Below are 14267 nucleotides of genomic sequence, written 5' to 3' on the forward strand. Positions count from 1 at the left end.
ATGTACCAAGAGGTCCGAGTCTCCCAAGACCAAGACGTCTTGGACATCCATGTCAGCAGCCAAGCGCAGACCCAGAATGCAAGCCTCATATTCGGCCATATTGTTGGTGCAATAGAAGCGTAGTTGAGCCGTAACAGGATAATGCCGTCCTGTTTCAGAAATGAGTACTGCTCCTATTCCAACCCCTTTTGCGTTTGCAGCTCCATCGAAGAAAAGCTTCCAACCTGGTTCCTCGGGTAATTCCAACTCATTCGTATGCATCACCTCTTCGTCAGGAAAATACGTTCTTAAGGGCTCGTATTTTTCATCAACGGGATTCTCTTCCAAATGGTCTGCCAGTGCCTGGGCTTTCATGGCCGTCCTCGTTACGTAGATGATATCAAACTCTGTGAGCAGAATTTGCCACTTTGCCAACCTTCCCGTGGGCATAGGTTTCTGAAAGATATACTTCAATGGGTCCAAGCGGGATATGAGATAAGTAGTATATGAAGACAGGTAGTGCTTCAACTTCTGAGCTACCCAAGTTAGGGCGCAGCATGTTTTCTCGAGTTGAGTGTACTTGACCTCATGCACTGTGAATTTCTTGCTAAGATAGTAGATGGCTTGCTCCTTCCTTCCTGTGTCGTCATGTTGCCCCAGTACACAACCAAATGAATTTTCCAAGACTGTCAGGTAAAGGATTAGGGGTTTCCCGGGCTTAGGCGGGACCAATACGGGTGGATTAGACAGATACCCTTTGATTTGGTCGAAGGCCTCCTGACACTCTGCTGTCCAACCTACCGCAGCATCCTTTCTCAGCAACCGAAATATGGGCTCACAAGTTGCTGTGAGTTGAGCGATGAACCTGCTAATATAATTGAGTCTACCCAGCAAACTCATTACCTCTGTTTTGTTCCTTGGCGGTGGCAAATCTCGGATGGATTCAATTTTGGATGGGTCTAACTCAATCCCCCGTCGACTGACGATGAATCCTAGCAACTTTCCTGATGGAACCCCGAATGCGCATTTGGCCGGGTTAAGCTTGATATCATACCTCCGGAGTCTTTGAAAAAATCTCCTTAGGTCTGCTACATGGTCCTCCTGACGCCAAGATTTGATGATCACATCATCGACGTACACCTCAATTTCCTTGTGTATCATGTCATGAAACACCGCAGTCATTGCTCGCATGTATGTTGCCCCAGCGTTCTTTAACCCGAACGGCATTACCCGATAGCAGTAGGTTCCCCATGGCGTAATAAACGCTGTCTTCTCAGCATCCTCCTCGTCCATTAGGATCTGATGATAACCCGCATAACAATCCACAAAGGATCCGATCTCGCGCCCAGCGCAATTGTCGATCAGGATATGAATGTTGGGTAGCGGAAAATTGTCCTTGGGACTTGCTTTGTTGAGGTTGCGGTAGTCAACGCACACCCTGATTTTTCCATCCTTCTTTGGGACTGGTACCACATTGGCCAACCACTCGGGATACCGAGTGACCCGAATGACCTTCGATTGCAATTGCTTAATCACTTCTTCTTTGATCTTCACGCTCATTTCTGTTTTAAATTTCCTTAGTTTTTGCTTGACCGGAGGGTATGCCGGGTCAGTGGGCAATTTGTGAACCACTAAATTGGTGCTTAATCCAGGCATATCATCATATGACCAGGCAAAAACATCTTTGAATTCCCTGAGAGTTTTGATCAATTCTGTTCTGACATTCGGCTCAATGTGGATGCTAATTTTGGTCTCTTGGACGTTATCAGCGTCTCCTAGATTCACAGCCTCGGTGTCATTTAAGTTAGGCTTGGGTTTCTCTTCAAATTGGCACAGTTCTCTGTTTATTTCTTCGAAGGCTTCACCTTCGTCACATTCAGATTCATCGTCACAAACGACCTTTTGCATCATTGAGTCTGTTTCAGATTGATTTATTAGACTAGGTCGAAGATCTGTTGTGCATACCATGTCATTAGAACCAGTAAAAAGAGAACTGTTCAGAAAGAAAAAGAACAAGACAAAAATTAAAATGGGACAAAAGAAAAGAACTTTATTAAATTTGCAGGATAAAAAGGGTTCACACTTTTACAAAACGAAAGTAAAATTGGGATTACACCCTTGAATAATCCGATCAAACAAACAAACAAACAAAACATTAATCAAAGCCTACTACCAAGACTCCCCTCGGACAGGAAGAGGAGTAACCGTCCAATTGTTGGTCTTGGCCTCAGGCCCCACAAATTGTATCTCTGCTCTGCTGGAACCTTCTCCAGCTTCCACCATACTGACATCCGCGAACAGCCTCTCAAAACTCTGATTCAGGTCTTCATTTATACCGATCAAAGGTCCTCGAATCTTTGGGATCGCTGACCCCTTGGCACTTGCTTTAACAAAAGACCTTGAGAGGCGTGGCACTGGTTTAGGCAGAAACCAGACCCTCTTCTTCATTTTTCGCGCTTGCTTCCTGTCTGCTGCGGTTGGTTTGAACCCCAACCCGAAAGTTTCCAGATTCTTAGGAAGGGAGACAGGTTGGACTATCCCTTGAAGTTCAACTCCCAGGCCTTTTCCCGGCACAAACCCATTACCCAGCATTTCTGATACCATCATGACTGTTGCGGCAGCCACCCTAGGGTGCGGGATGATTTCTCCTTCAGAAATTTTGTTGGCCGACCCTGTATCGAGAATCTGGTAGACCCAGGGACCCTTGTCATCAGTGGTCTCTATGAAAGGCACAATGGTTCCGCCCATGGTGCATGTTGTATCCTCGCCGTGCAACACGACCTCTTGTCTTTCCCACTCGAACTTCACTGTCTGATGTAGGGTGGAAGGCACCGCTTTAGCTGCATGAATCCAGGGTCGTCCTAACAGCAAGTTGTAAGATACCGTGGCGTCCAATACCTGGAATTCCATGGTAAACAGGACCGGACCAATGGTCAGTTCAAGTACAACATCCCCCACAGTGGCTGTTCCGTTTCCGTCAAACCCCCGGACACAGATGCTATTCTCCCGGATTCTTCCACGGTCAATCTTTAACTGGTCCAGGGTGGACAATGGACAAATATTGGCGCTTGAGCCGTTATCCACCAATACTCGGGTTACCACCGAGTCTTCACATTTGACAGCTAGGTATAGAGCTTTGTTATGCTCCGTACCCTTCCACCGGCAGGTCATCATCTGAGAATGTTACCCTGTTCACCTCGAAGATCTTGCTGGCAATGGTTTCCAGGTGGTTTACAGAAATCTCACTGGGTACATGAGCCTCGTTCAATATCTTCAACAGGGCCCGACGATGCTCCTCAGAATGGAGGAGTAATGACAATAGTGAGATCTGGGCAGGTGTTTTTCTCAGCTGCTCAACCACAGAATAGTCTTGTACTTTCATCTTCCTCAGGAATTCTTCAGCCTCTTCTTCTGACACTGGCTTCTTGGTTGCCACTGGGTTGGTTTTTCTTAACTCCACCGGAGCAAAACATCGACCTGATCGAGTCAGCCCTTGCGCTTCACAACTGACTTCTTCCACCTGTTTTCCTTGGTACGTCACCACTGCCTTTTCATATTTCCAGGGCACAGCCCTGCTGTCAATCATCGGCAGTTGGACCACCGGCTTTATGGTCACCCGTTCTCTACATACCCCTTTCAACATGACTGCCGGTGTGGGCAGGATCCCTGGTATTACCAACTTGCTTGGCTCGGGTTTGCTTGCTATGATGGACGGGCTCTTCCCCAATATCACTACCGGCTTGACGCCTTCTCCCTGCGACCGTACACTCGTTGCTCCACTGGTTAAGACTTCTTTCGGGGCGGCTTGGATCATCATCACTGTTTGTGAGGGTTTTCTTAATTCTCCTCCCTCACACACCAACTCAATCATGTGAGCTTCGTGGTGCGCTGGCAGTGGGTTTTGGTTGATGTTAGGGGCCTCCGGTGTCTGGACCTCGATCTTATTGGTGTCAATAAGATCCTGTATGGCATGCCTTAACTTCCAACACTTCTCGGTATCGTGCCCGAGCATCCCTGAACAGTATTCACAACTGATTGAACGATCCAAATTCTGAGGCGGGGGATTTGGTTCCCGAGTATGGACAGGACTAACCAAACCCAATTGCCGCAGCTTGTGGAACACAGCGGTGTAGGTTTCTCCCAGTTCGGTGAAGGTTCTTTGCTTCCGCAACCTGTCATTCCTAGCATCTGGATTTCCCCGGAAACCTGCCCCTGAAGGGTTTCTATATGCCCTTGGTGGAGGGTAGGTGTTTTGTGGTGGTGCATATATGTTCTGGGGAGCCGGTGCGCGCCATTGTGGGCGAACCGGAGGCTGAGTGTATACCTGGGCTTGGTGTACGGAACAATGTGGTTCTCGAGGTGGATAGAAATTTTGTGGTGGGTTGTATGGGTAGTTTGACCTGTGAGGCCTGGGTTGGTTGTAGTGCGGCCTGCCAGCCCTGGACCAACTGCCTGCCTCGATCGTGGCAACCTCTTCTTTCTTTCTTCTCAGCGCACCTCCCGTGCCGCTTTGAATAGCCTGGGTTGTGGCCTTAAGCGCCGAATAGTTCAAGATCTTGTCCGACCTCAAACCTTCTTCTATCATGACCCCAATTTTGACCACCTCGTTGAAAGATTTTCCAACCGTCGTCACCAAGTGACCAAAGTAGGTTGGATCCAATGTCTGCAAAAAATAGTCCACCATCTCTCCCTCTCTCATGGGAGGATCGACTCTAGCTGCTTGTTCTCTCCAGCGGAACCCGAACTCGCGAAAACTTTCCCCGGGTTTCTTCCCAGTTCTCAATAACGTGAGACGGTCAGGGACTATCTCTAGATTGTACTGGAAATGACCTGCAAAAGCCTGCGCCAGATCATCCCACGTGTACCACCTGCTGAAATCCTGCCTGGTATACCATTCCAGTGCAGATCCGCTCAGACTTTGGCCGAAATAAGCTATCAAAAGCTCATCCTTGCCTCCTGCCCCTCTCATTTTGCTACAGAATCCCCGCAAATGTGCCATGGGATCACCGTGCCCTTCATATAAATCAAACTTGGGCATCTTGAACCCAGCCGGGAGTTGGACATCTGGGAAAGGGCACAGATCTTTGTATGCCACGCTGACTTGATTGCCCAGCCCGTGCAAGTTCCTGAAGGATTGCTCCAGGCTTTTGAACTTTCTTAACACTTCATCCTGTTCAGGGGCCTTAACCGGCTTCTCAACCTCTGCCGGTACTTCCAAATGGGGATTGTAAGCCTGTGGTTCCGGTGCGTGGAATGTAGGCTCGGGGGGATAGTATTGGGTGTCGTGAGCCTGAAACAATGGCTCACTAGTCGTTCGCTGCAAAGGGGCTGATGTAGGTCCCACAAAAATGGGAATGTTGGGTGTTGGGAGAGGTTGATGGGGTGGTGGAGCTTGGGAATCGTGAGGGCTTCTTTCTTGATGATAGAGGGGGATTTGGGCGGCTTGTGGAAGGGCCAGAGTGAGGGTATTCCGGCATGTGTCCCAGTGTCTCAGGGCTCTTTTGTGTTTTGGCCAGGGCTAGCTGCATTGCATGCATCTCTAGTCCCATCCTTTCAATCTTTTCCATTGCCTCTTTTAGCAATTGGCTCATCGGCCTTTCTTCCTCATTGCTATTCTCCGAAGTAGTCATGCTTGATGCTATCGGTCCTTTGGATCTGGTTTGGTATGAATGTGTTGCCAGAATTCTTTAACAACTAACTGTCTGGTATCAGACAACAACAAACTTTGTTAGTGTTAGAGCTTAACAGATTTGATCATAACACATAGAGGATGCAATGCACCTAGGCAGTTAACCGTTTCTACATGCTTTGCTTCAAACCACATGCGTCATCCCGGTTTGTTCATTCGTCTCTTTTTAAAGTATTTTGCGAAACCCCGCGTTTTATTTTATTTACATTTTCTTTTCTTTATTTATTAAAAGCGGTCGAATCTTATGGGGATTGCCTACGTATCACGTCCCCGCGCGAATCAGACCAGGCGTAGTTCTGCCTCAAAGCAAAGACACACAGTAATTCTTCTGGAGTCACTTAATTTCATTATCAAAATTTGCTATTACACAGTACTTAAAATAAAAATAGCAGAAGTACAGACTCCACGGTTTTAAACTTGGTTTAATGAAAAGAAAACAACATATGGAAAAACAACCAAAGCCAAATAAACAGGACTTGACCAAAACTAATTCTCCAATTTAAGGGCCCGCGAGGCATCATTCGGCCTTTCCGCGGCTCTAGGTGTAAGGTCTCTTTGCAGGTTCTTCAACTCGTTCATAATCCGGTGGACGCAGCCCATGATGGAAACAAGGAGGGTCTTCCGAGGTGTTCGCTCACATGCCAAGCATTTCATGTAGATGTAATGCCCTATTTCATCAATCCTTGCTCGAATGTTATCTCTTTCACTGAGAAACTGCCTGATTTGTTGGTTCTTTAACCCTAGTGCCTGAGCATCGTCGGCAAGTCGATCCTGAAACAACCCCATTTGTCTTTCCATGCAGGCCATTGCATCGTAGCACTGTCTTCTGTCGGCCTGGGCGTCTCGTGCTTGTTTGACAATCCGATCATGTAGAGTGGAGCTCGTCTCCCTTAATATTCTGACTCTCATTTCATAATCCCTTATGACCTGTTGCAAATGCTGCTTCCGGGCCATTGCGTATTTTGCCCCTCTGACCTTCATCCTTGTTATGCAAGCTCTTGATTGTTCTAATTCTTCTTGGCCTTGGATGACCTGATTTCTCAAACTTGCTATCAATCTTTCATCAGAGCGACGCTTCTGTCGGTCAACGTTACTCTTACTGGCTTGGCGAAGGCGGGCCTTCAAGGTTTGGTTTTCTTGGGCTAACTTGTTTCTTTCAGCCTGCTCCGAGGCGACTTGCACATTGTTCTCAAATACAAGCCTTTCAACTTGTTGCTTTAGCTTCCCGATTTCGACCCGGTAACCTTTCTCCCTTTTTAACCATCCCCATTGCTCTTGTGAATCATTGGTGAAGTGTTGGACGTGGGCCCTTTTAGCAGGTCTTTGCCGAGTCTGAAACCTTCTTTCGAACCAAGCATCGTACTTTGGGTCTACCTCACCTTTAGCTAGCTCTCGTACCATGGTTTTGGGCTCCAAGAATCTACATTCATGCCACAGTTTTCTAATCTTCCCCTCGGGGAATATGACTCCCGGGCTTAATTCCAAGGCATGCTTGCTCAGATTTTCATCATTAGGGACTACTTGAAACCTGCCCAGTTGTCGTAATACCCGATGAGGGGCATATGGCTGGATGCTGCGAAGCCCCATTAAGAGAACATGACATTCTTCAGCCGACATGTAGATAACCTCAGTATCAGTCAACCAACCAAATGCCCATTCAATTTGGTCAGATGTTGTTGACCTTAACCGTGTAACCCATTCTTCGACACCTTCAGGAAATCTGGCGCCTGTCATGCGCTTCTTGAATCCGCTGATACAATTCCTCTCGGTCAACCCGTGGTTCATGTATCCTACTCGGTGATGGAGGTGTTCCTGCATCCATAGCTGAAGTAACAGGTTGCAACCTTGGAAGAACGTACCTCCTTCTCGGCATATAGTTAGAGCCCGGTAGATTTCGGACAAAATCAAAGGAACCACAGTACTATTGGTTCTTTTGATTGCCACGTCGGCCATCCCTACCAGACCTATCTCTATCTTTTTGTCCTTCCTTGGGCAGACCATGACTCCCAAGAATGCTGTGATAAAAGCCAAAGTACGTCTTGCTTCCCATTTGTTTCTGTTCCCGCCGTGAGTTAGCCCAAGGTTCGGTTCCTCGAAACCCTGCGGGGTCCCGTACCGCTGATACAAGAAATGGAGATCACAACACCCTCTCGATAAATCGTCATGTTGTACCTTCCGACTAATGCTTAGTAGATCCAGAAACGCATGCGGGGACACTGGCCTTGGCGAAAGCAAATATTGCCCTCTTAACTTCTCATTCAGTCCCGCATATCCGGCAACTTCCTCAAGTGTCGGTGAAAGTTCAAAGTCAACAAAACGGAATACATTGCAGGTGGGGTCCCAAAATGGTATTAGAGCTTCAAGAATATCTGTCCTCGGCTCAACACCCAACAAATTTACAAAACCTCCCAATATTCTTCCTATTACCCCTTTGCTATCGGCTTCCAAGTCATTCCACCACATGTGGAGTTGTAGAGGGACCTCGCTGAGGGCTGAGAATGGTTCATTTTGCTCTGTGTTCATCCTGCACATTTATTAGGGTGACCTTTTAGGTGAAAACAAAAACCTTTATTTTGACTCTAACCAAAAATCTTTGGACAAAACAAAAAATTTATTTATATACATGTGTATACATATATACATATATGCTTTATGGTATATCATTTTTGGTAAAAATGGAAAAAGAGTTGGACCCGATGAGGGTTGCCTACGTATCTCACATCCGGTGAGAATCAAACCGACGTAGTTCGGGTGATAAACTAACTGGTTTATTTATTTCTATTTTTTTATTTATTTATTTATTTATTTATTTATTATATTTTTATTATTTTTTTTTGTAAAAATTTCCCAACATTCAAAACCGGTCATCATGCATGTTTGAAGCAAATAAATGCACAAGCAGTGAGTAGGATGCATCAGGATGGCCTTTTTCTATTTCAGGTTGCTATTCCTAGACGGACCCAACCCCTGTGTTGAGTCCCCTAAGTCAAATGCACATAATGCAAATAAACGTTCCTACTAGGGATCCGGCATGTGGCTTTGTTATACTAGGTTCAGAACCTGGGTGTTTGTTCTAGACCTGGCTTACCCGAGCGGACAGCTCGAGCCGAGGGGGGGCAGCGTACCGGGAATACAGAAGCTTCACCGGCTTAGCAACTTATCCGAACCTCGTTCTAAATTGGGATTTGACACTATACAGAAAAGAAGTCATACGAAGTATGCCCTTCTTCATGATTTAGAAGACTCAGAAAGTATAGGTTTCGGCACAATTTATATACAGTTCACATAATATCAAAGCAGTAAAAGCAACATTTAGCACATTAGGCTCAAAACATGTAAAAATCAGATAAAGCCAAATATAACAATTTATCTAAGCTCGAATTTCTAACCCTGAACCAGTGGTTCTGGGTTACCATCCCCAGCAGAGTCGCCAGAGCTGTCACACCTCCTTTTTCCGCACCAGAGAGGGTGCAAGGGAGTTTTTCCAATTAAAGGACAATCGAAATGGGATTGGTTTATTAATTTCAGAGTCGCCACTTGGGAGATTTAGGGTGTCCCAAGTCACCAATTTTAATCCCGAATCGAGGAAAAGAATGACTCCATATTACAGTCTGCGCACCAGAAATCCGGATAAGGAATTCTGTTAACCCGGGAGAAGGTGTTAGGCATTCCCGAGTTCCGTGGTTCTAGCACGGTCGCTCAACTGTCATATTCGGCTTATTTATCTGATTTTAAATACCATTATGAACCAATGTGCCAATTTTAACTTTTTACCGCTTTATTGTTATTATTTCAAAAGGATGTGAACATCGCTTAAAACATGTCTTTGGACTGCGTCACATGAAATGCACCCACAATCTGGAACATATTTTATTTGATGTTTTGGGATTTGGATCTGGGTCGCATGAAATGCACACCCCAAGTTTTAAGAAAGTAGATTATTAAACACGCACCTAAAGAGACTATCGTGTTATTATTTTGGGAAGGGCCGTGAAATTTGCTAAACGGCCCGTCCCGGAATCTAAGTATTTAATATATACATTTAGAGGGCCCCGCAGCTTCTACATTTTTGTTTGTCGAGGATCGTCTCATTTTTATTTTAAAGGATAAACCTATAATGACTATATTTCCTATTAAGTTCGTCTCTAAAAATAAAAAGAAAATCTCTTAATTATTTACATGCTTGCAGATTATTTACAGCAGGATCCGAAATGCTTTTACAGAATAAGGAAACATGACCATGCATACGGACAGCTGATCGAACATTATGGGCCCAAATCCAGCTCATGCGGAATGGGCCAGACCTGGGCCACTGTTTATCCGAGGCGGGTCTGTTTGGTCTGTTTTGACCTGGGCTCGACCTTCATAAGGTTGAGGGGCGCGGACTTGTGCTAATTGTTATAAGGGTGTGGCTTGATAATTATAACGAGGCAGTTTATCAAAAGAGAATGAAAATTAACTAAGGCGGATAGTTTTATTCTTTGACATGCATTAAAAGAGAATGCTAATTACAAAACACAACTAATTTCCAAGACATAGCCTAGTATACTGCCAATCCTTTTGTCTGTTAACCTAACCAACATATGATATTAAACCATACTACATTTTTTGTATTCACTATATGAAAGGACCAACTCCAATACCCAAACAAGATTGTAAACCATTACACACTACATAATCATCTATATAGCAACTACATGTGGACATAGATGTCTTCAAATCTTCCCTTTTGTATTCATGCTCGACTTTCAAATTACATGGACAGTATTAGTTGTGTACCTGGTATAGAGGAACAAAAGAAGAAGGAAAAGGATCAGCTGAGTAGTACACAACAAACAACAGCAACAACAGATTCGCAACAACAACACAGCAACAACAACCAGCCAACAATGATGAAGCTCAGCAAGGAGTCGAGCAACAAATAAACAATCCCAGAAAAACAGAGTAGGAAATAACAGCCCAGAATGTTGAATGTAACAGCAACAGAAATCCAATGACCACAAGAAAGCTTGGCAAACGACAGAAAAGCAAAACCACAAAGACAACCTGATCAAACTGGACTCTTACACAGTTTCTTCTAGACAATACTCATTCACAATGTTCTGAAATTTATTTCTGTTTTTCCTTTTCAGTTTTCTTACTCACAGAATCTCTCAAGACTCCAAAAATGAACTCCCTTTCTAATGGAAGGTCTGCCTCTTTTATAGCCTAACCTTAACACTTTACAGTCTGTTTTACAACTCAAAATTGCCCCCCTCGTTGTTTTTCCACTCACTTCTTTTAAATAAACAAAACTCCCATCAAATCCCTGACAGCCCCTCTCTCTTTTGTTGTTAAAATGTACTGATCACTTGTTTATTTAACCAAAGTATGGGCAGTAGGAATATAATCTGACAGCACATGCTGTCCAATTATTTTAATTCCTTAAAGCTAACCATACACATGCTGCCCACGGTCTAAACCAAATGGCATCGTGTTTTAAAATCAAAGTCTGAATCTGCCATTATAACCTTTCCCCTAGATGTTCTTTAATTCGATTTGAACAAAATCAATAGGCAATACAATTCAGTTCCTAATGGGACTCAAATACGATCACAGCAGAAATAAGCAATACGAATCAAGTTGTTACCATTAACGATTGAAACTAATTGACGACATATATCGACTCGACTATATTAATCGTAACACATAACAATCAATCGTTCATATAAACAACACGTATAGAGTCCCGAATGACTTCAGACAAATTTGTTCAAACACTGGGAACTTATATGAATTAAACTCGTTTGACGACTAATCTAATTGATGAACACGTATATCACAGGGTATATTCAGAACACAAACAGAAGACAATTGACCAAATAAAAAGGCCTTTAACAGAGATGGAAGAAATCCGAATGAAAAATAACAAAATGACAAACAAACACAACGAAATATGCTGACAACTTAATTAGAACTAAAACAAAAGAAAGGAAAACTTACCAAAAGAGTTTGAAATCAAAATGACCCAAATCTGACTCAACTTCGAACTCTTGAGGCCGAACAAACTTTAATCAGGGTGTTCTCACGTGAGAACACCTTGATTAAGGTCTATTAGACCTCAAACCCTTGTCAAGACCGGCCGGATTCCCCAGGTGCATGTGTTTCAAGTTCTGGATTTTCAGATCTGGATTTTTAGGAGTTGTGGGTAGATTCGGACCAAACCAAGCTTGGTTTGGTCACGAGGAAGGTCAGGGGAGTGTCTGGTATGAAGATGGGGTGGTTTGGCATAGATCGAGTTTTGTCTCGAATCTTCAAATCCAGATTCGAGACGATAGGAGGTGATTCGAGGTTCGTGGTTAGTGGATTCGTGTTCAGGGTGGTTGGATGCTTTAGGGGTGTGAAGGGGGTGGTCACCGGCGTTCGTGCCGCCGGCTTTAATGGCGAGGGAGACTAGGGCGGCTTGCTAGGGTTTGGGGTTTCAGGTTTGATCTTGGGGACGAAGGGATGGGGTGCTGGTATAGGGGGCGTGGGGTGTAAGGGAAGGTTTATATATGGTCTATGGGATTGGATCTGAGCCGTTAGATCAGATGATCTCAACGGCTTGGATCTGATGCTGAGAAATGAGACGGGGTCGTTTGGTAGTTAAACGGGGTCGTTTGGTTTAAGTGAGGGGTTGGATCGGATTGGTTCCTGGGTCGGGTTTTGAAACGGGTTACTGATAGAGGTCCTGAGCCGTTGGATCGAGAGTTTGAACGGCCCAGATCAGACGCATGATGCGGCATCGTTTCGGGAGGTGGTCAGGGCAGGCCTGGTTTGGACCGGGTCAGATCGTTGGTTTGGGCCTGTTTTTGTCTTATTTATTTTTTTGGGCCCAAATTGATTTCCACTTTCTTTTGTTTTCAAATTTAAAGAAAAATAAAAATAACTAATAAAACAAATGAAATTAAAACAAATAACAATATAGCACTTCAACATAATTATCATACCAAATAAAAATGTTTGAGTAAGTTAAATCACAACCTAAAACGAACGACGCACATATATTTATATTTTTGAATTTTCTTTTAATGACATATATTTTTTGTATTTTGTTTGATAATGATTAAAATGCAAAATGGACAGACCTACAAACGACTAATAACACATGTCACGGAAAAAAATCGAAAAATTGTACAGCGAAATCATCCGTCACTATTTTTATTTTTTGTTTTCCTTTTGGAGTGATTGCTCGTGAAGCAAAAATCACGTGCTTACAGTGGTTATGATGACTTGCTTCGGTTCTAGACATCGAATTGCATGTGGTTGTCGATTTTGAGCATAGTGACTTGAGGTGTTTCATGTAGGCTAGCGTTTGGATAGGGTCGCGTATTGCAACAAAGTTATGTGGAGGTATGGCCCTTCGAGTTGATTCGGGTGTTCTGTTTCTACGATGTGTGATGGGTTCTCAGCATTGTGTTGTGGTGGTACTGGCGAGCTTACGGTACAACTCTTTCATTTGAGTCACTTTTCATGATTTTAGTACGTTCGGATTGTTGCTTATTTGTGTGCGTATTGCACGAGTTGTGGCTTTAGATGGTATTGATGTGTCATGTCACTAGAGTAGTTGTGTTGGATTAGATGAGATCATTGGGATCTATAATGAATACAAACGGATTTGGTTTTAGTGTGTTGGAAGGATAATATCGATGTGCGGCTCAGAAATTCGCTATGGTTCTTGCCAAATGAGGAGTGGCTTCTCGAATGGTTGGTACAAGGAATGGTTATGACTTTCTACGTGTTTCATTTATCATCGGCAGTATACTGAAGTGTTGGATTGAGGCTTTATTTGATAAAAGGCTTATTATCAGAATTCGGATGTTTAGAGCAACTACTGCGATTAGAAGTTATCGCTACAAGTGTTTGAGTTATGTGGTATGTCATGTAATTGCACCTGAGATTGCAGGTAGGGGTTATTACAGCTGGTTCGGGCTTATCCAGAGTATAGATGTGAGATTCTGATCTTGTAGATGGTTTCAAAAGTGGAAATGTGGTTCTAAAGTTTATGGGCTAGGTTGGATTGTGAAATTTTAGTTACATTGTGTTATCGGACCTATATGAGATAAAGTGACGTGGGATCACCCCCGGGTATGTGCATGGTAAGGTTATACAGTGATTTAATGGTTTTCGGAACAACTCTGGGCACGTTCGAGGACGAACGTATGTTTAAGTGGGGAAAGATGTAACGACCCGACCAGTCGTTTTGAGCTTTTGCACTTTGCTCACCAGTTCTCGAGCATGGCTAGCCCCGTGTGATGTATTATGACTTATGCAAATCGTTGATTTTGGTTTTCAGGATAATCAGAAATTATTTGGAAGAACAGTTCTCAGTTTGAAGTTTAAATTTAAAAGGTTTGACCAAGTTTTGACTTGTTAGTATATGAGGTCGGATTGGAATTTTTATGATTTGGTTAGCTCCATTAGGTGATTTCGGACTTAGGAGCGTGATCGGAAAGTATTTTGGAGGTCCGTGGAAGGTTTAGGCTTGAATTTGCGAAATTGGAATTTTGGTGTTTTCCGGTTGATAGGTGAGATTTTAATATAGGGGTCCGAATGAGATTCTGGAAGTTGGAGTAGGTCC

The sequence above is a fragment of the Nicotiana sylvestris genome, chromosome 12 (assembly GCF_000393655.2).
Source record: "Nicotiana sylvestris chromosome 12, ASM39365v2, whole genome shotgun sequence".
NCBI lineage: Eukaryota > Viridiplantae > Streptophyta > Magnoliopsida > Solanales > Solanaceae > Nicotiana > Nicotiana sylvestris.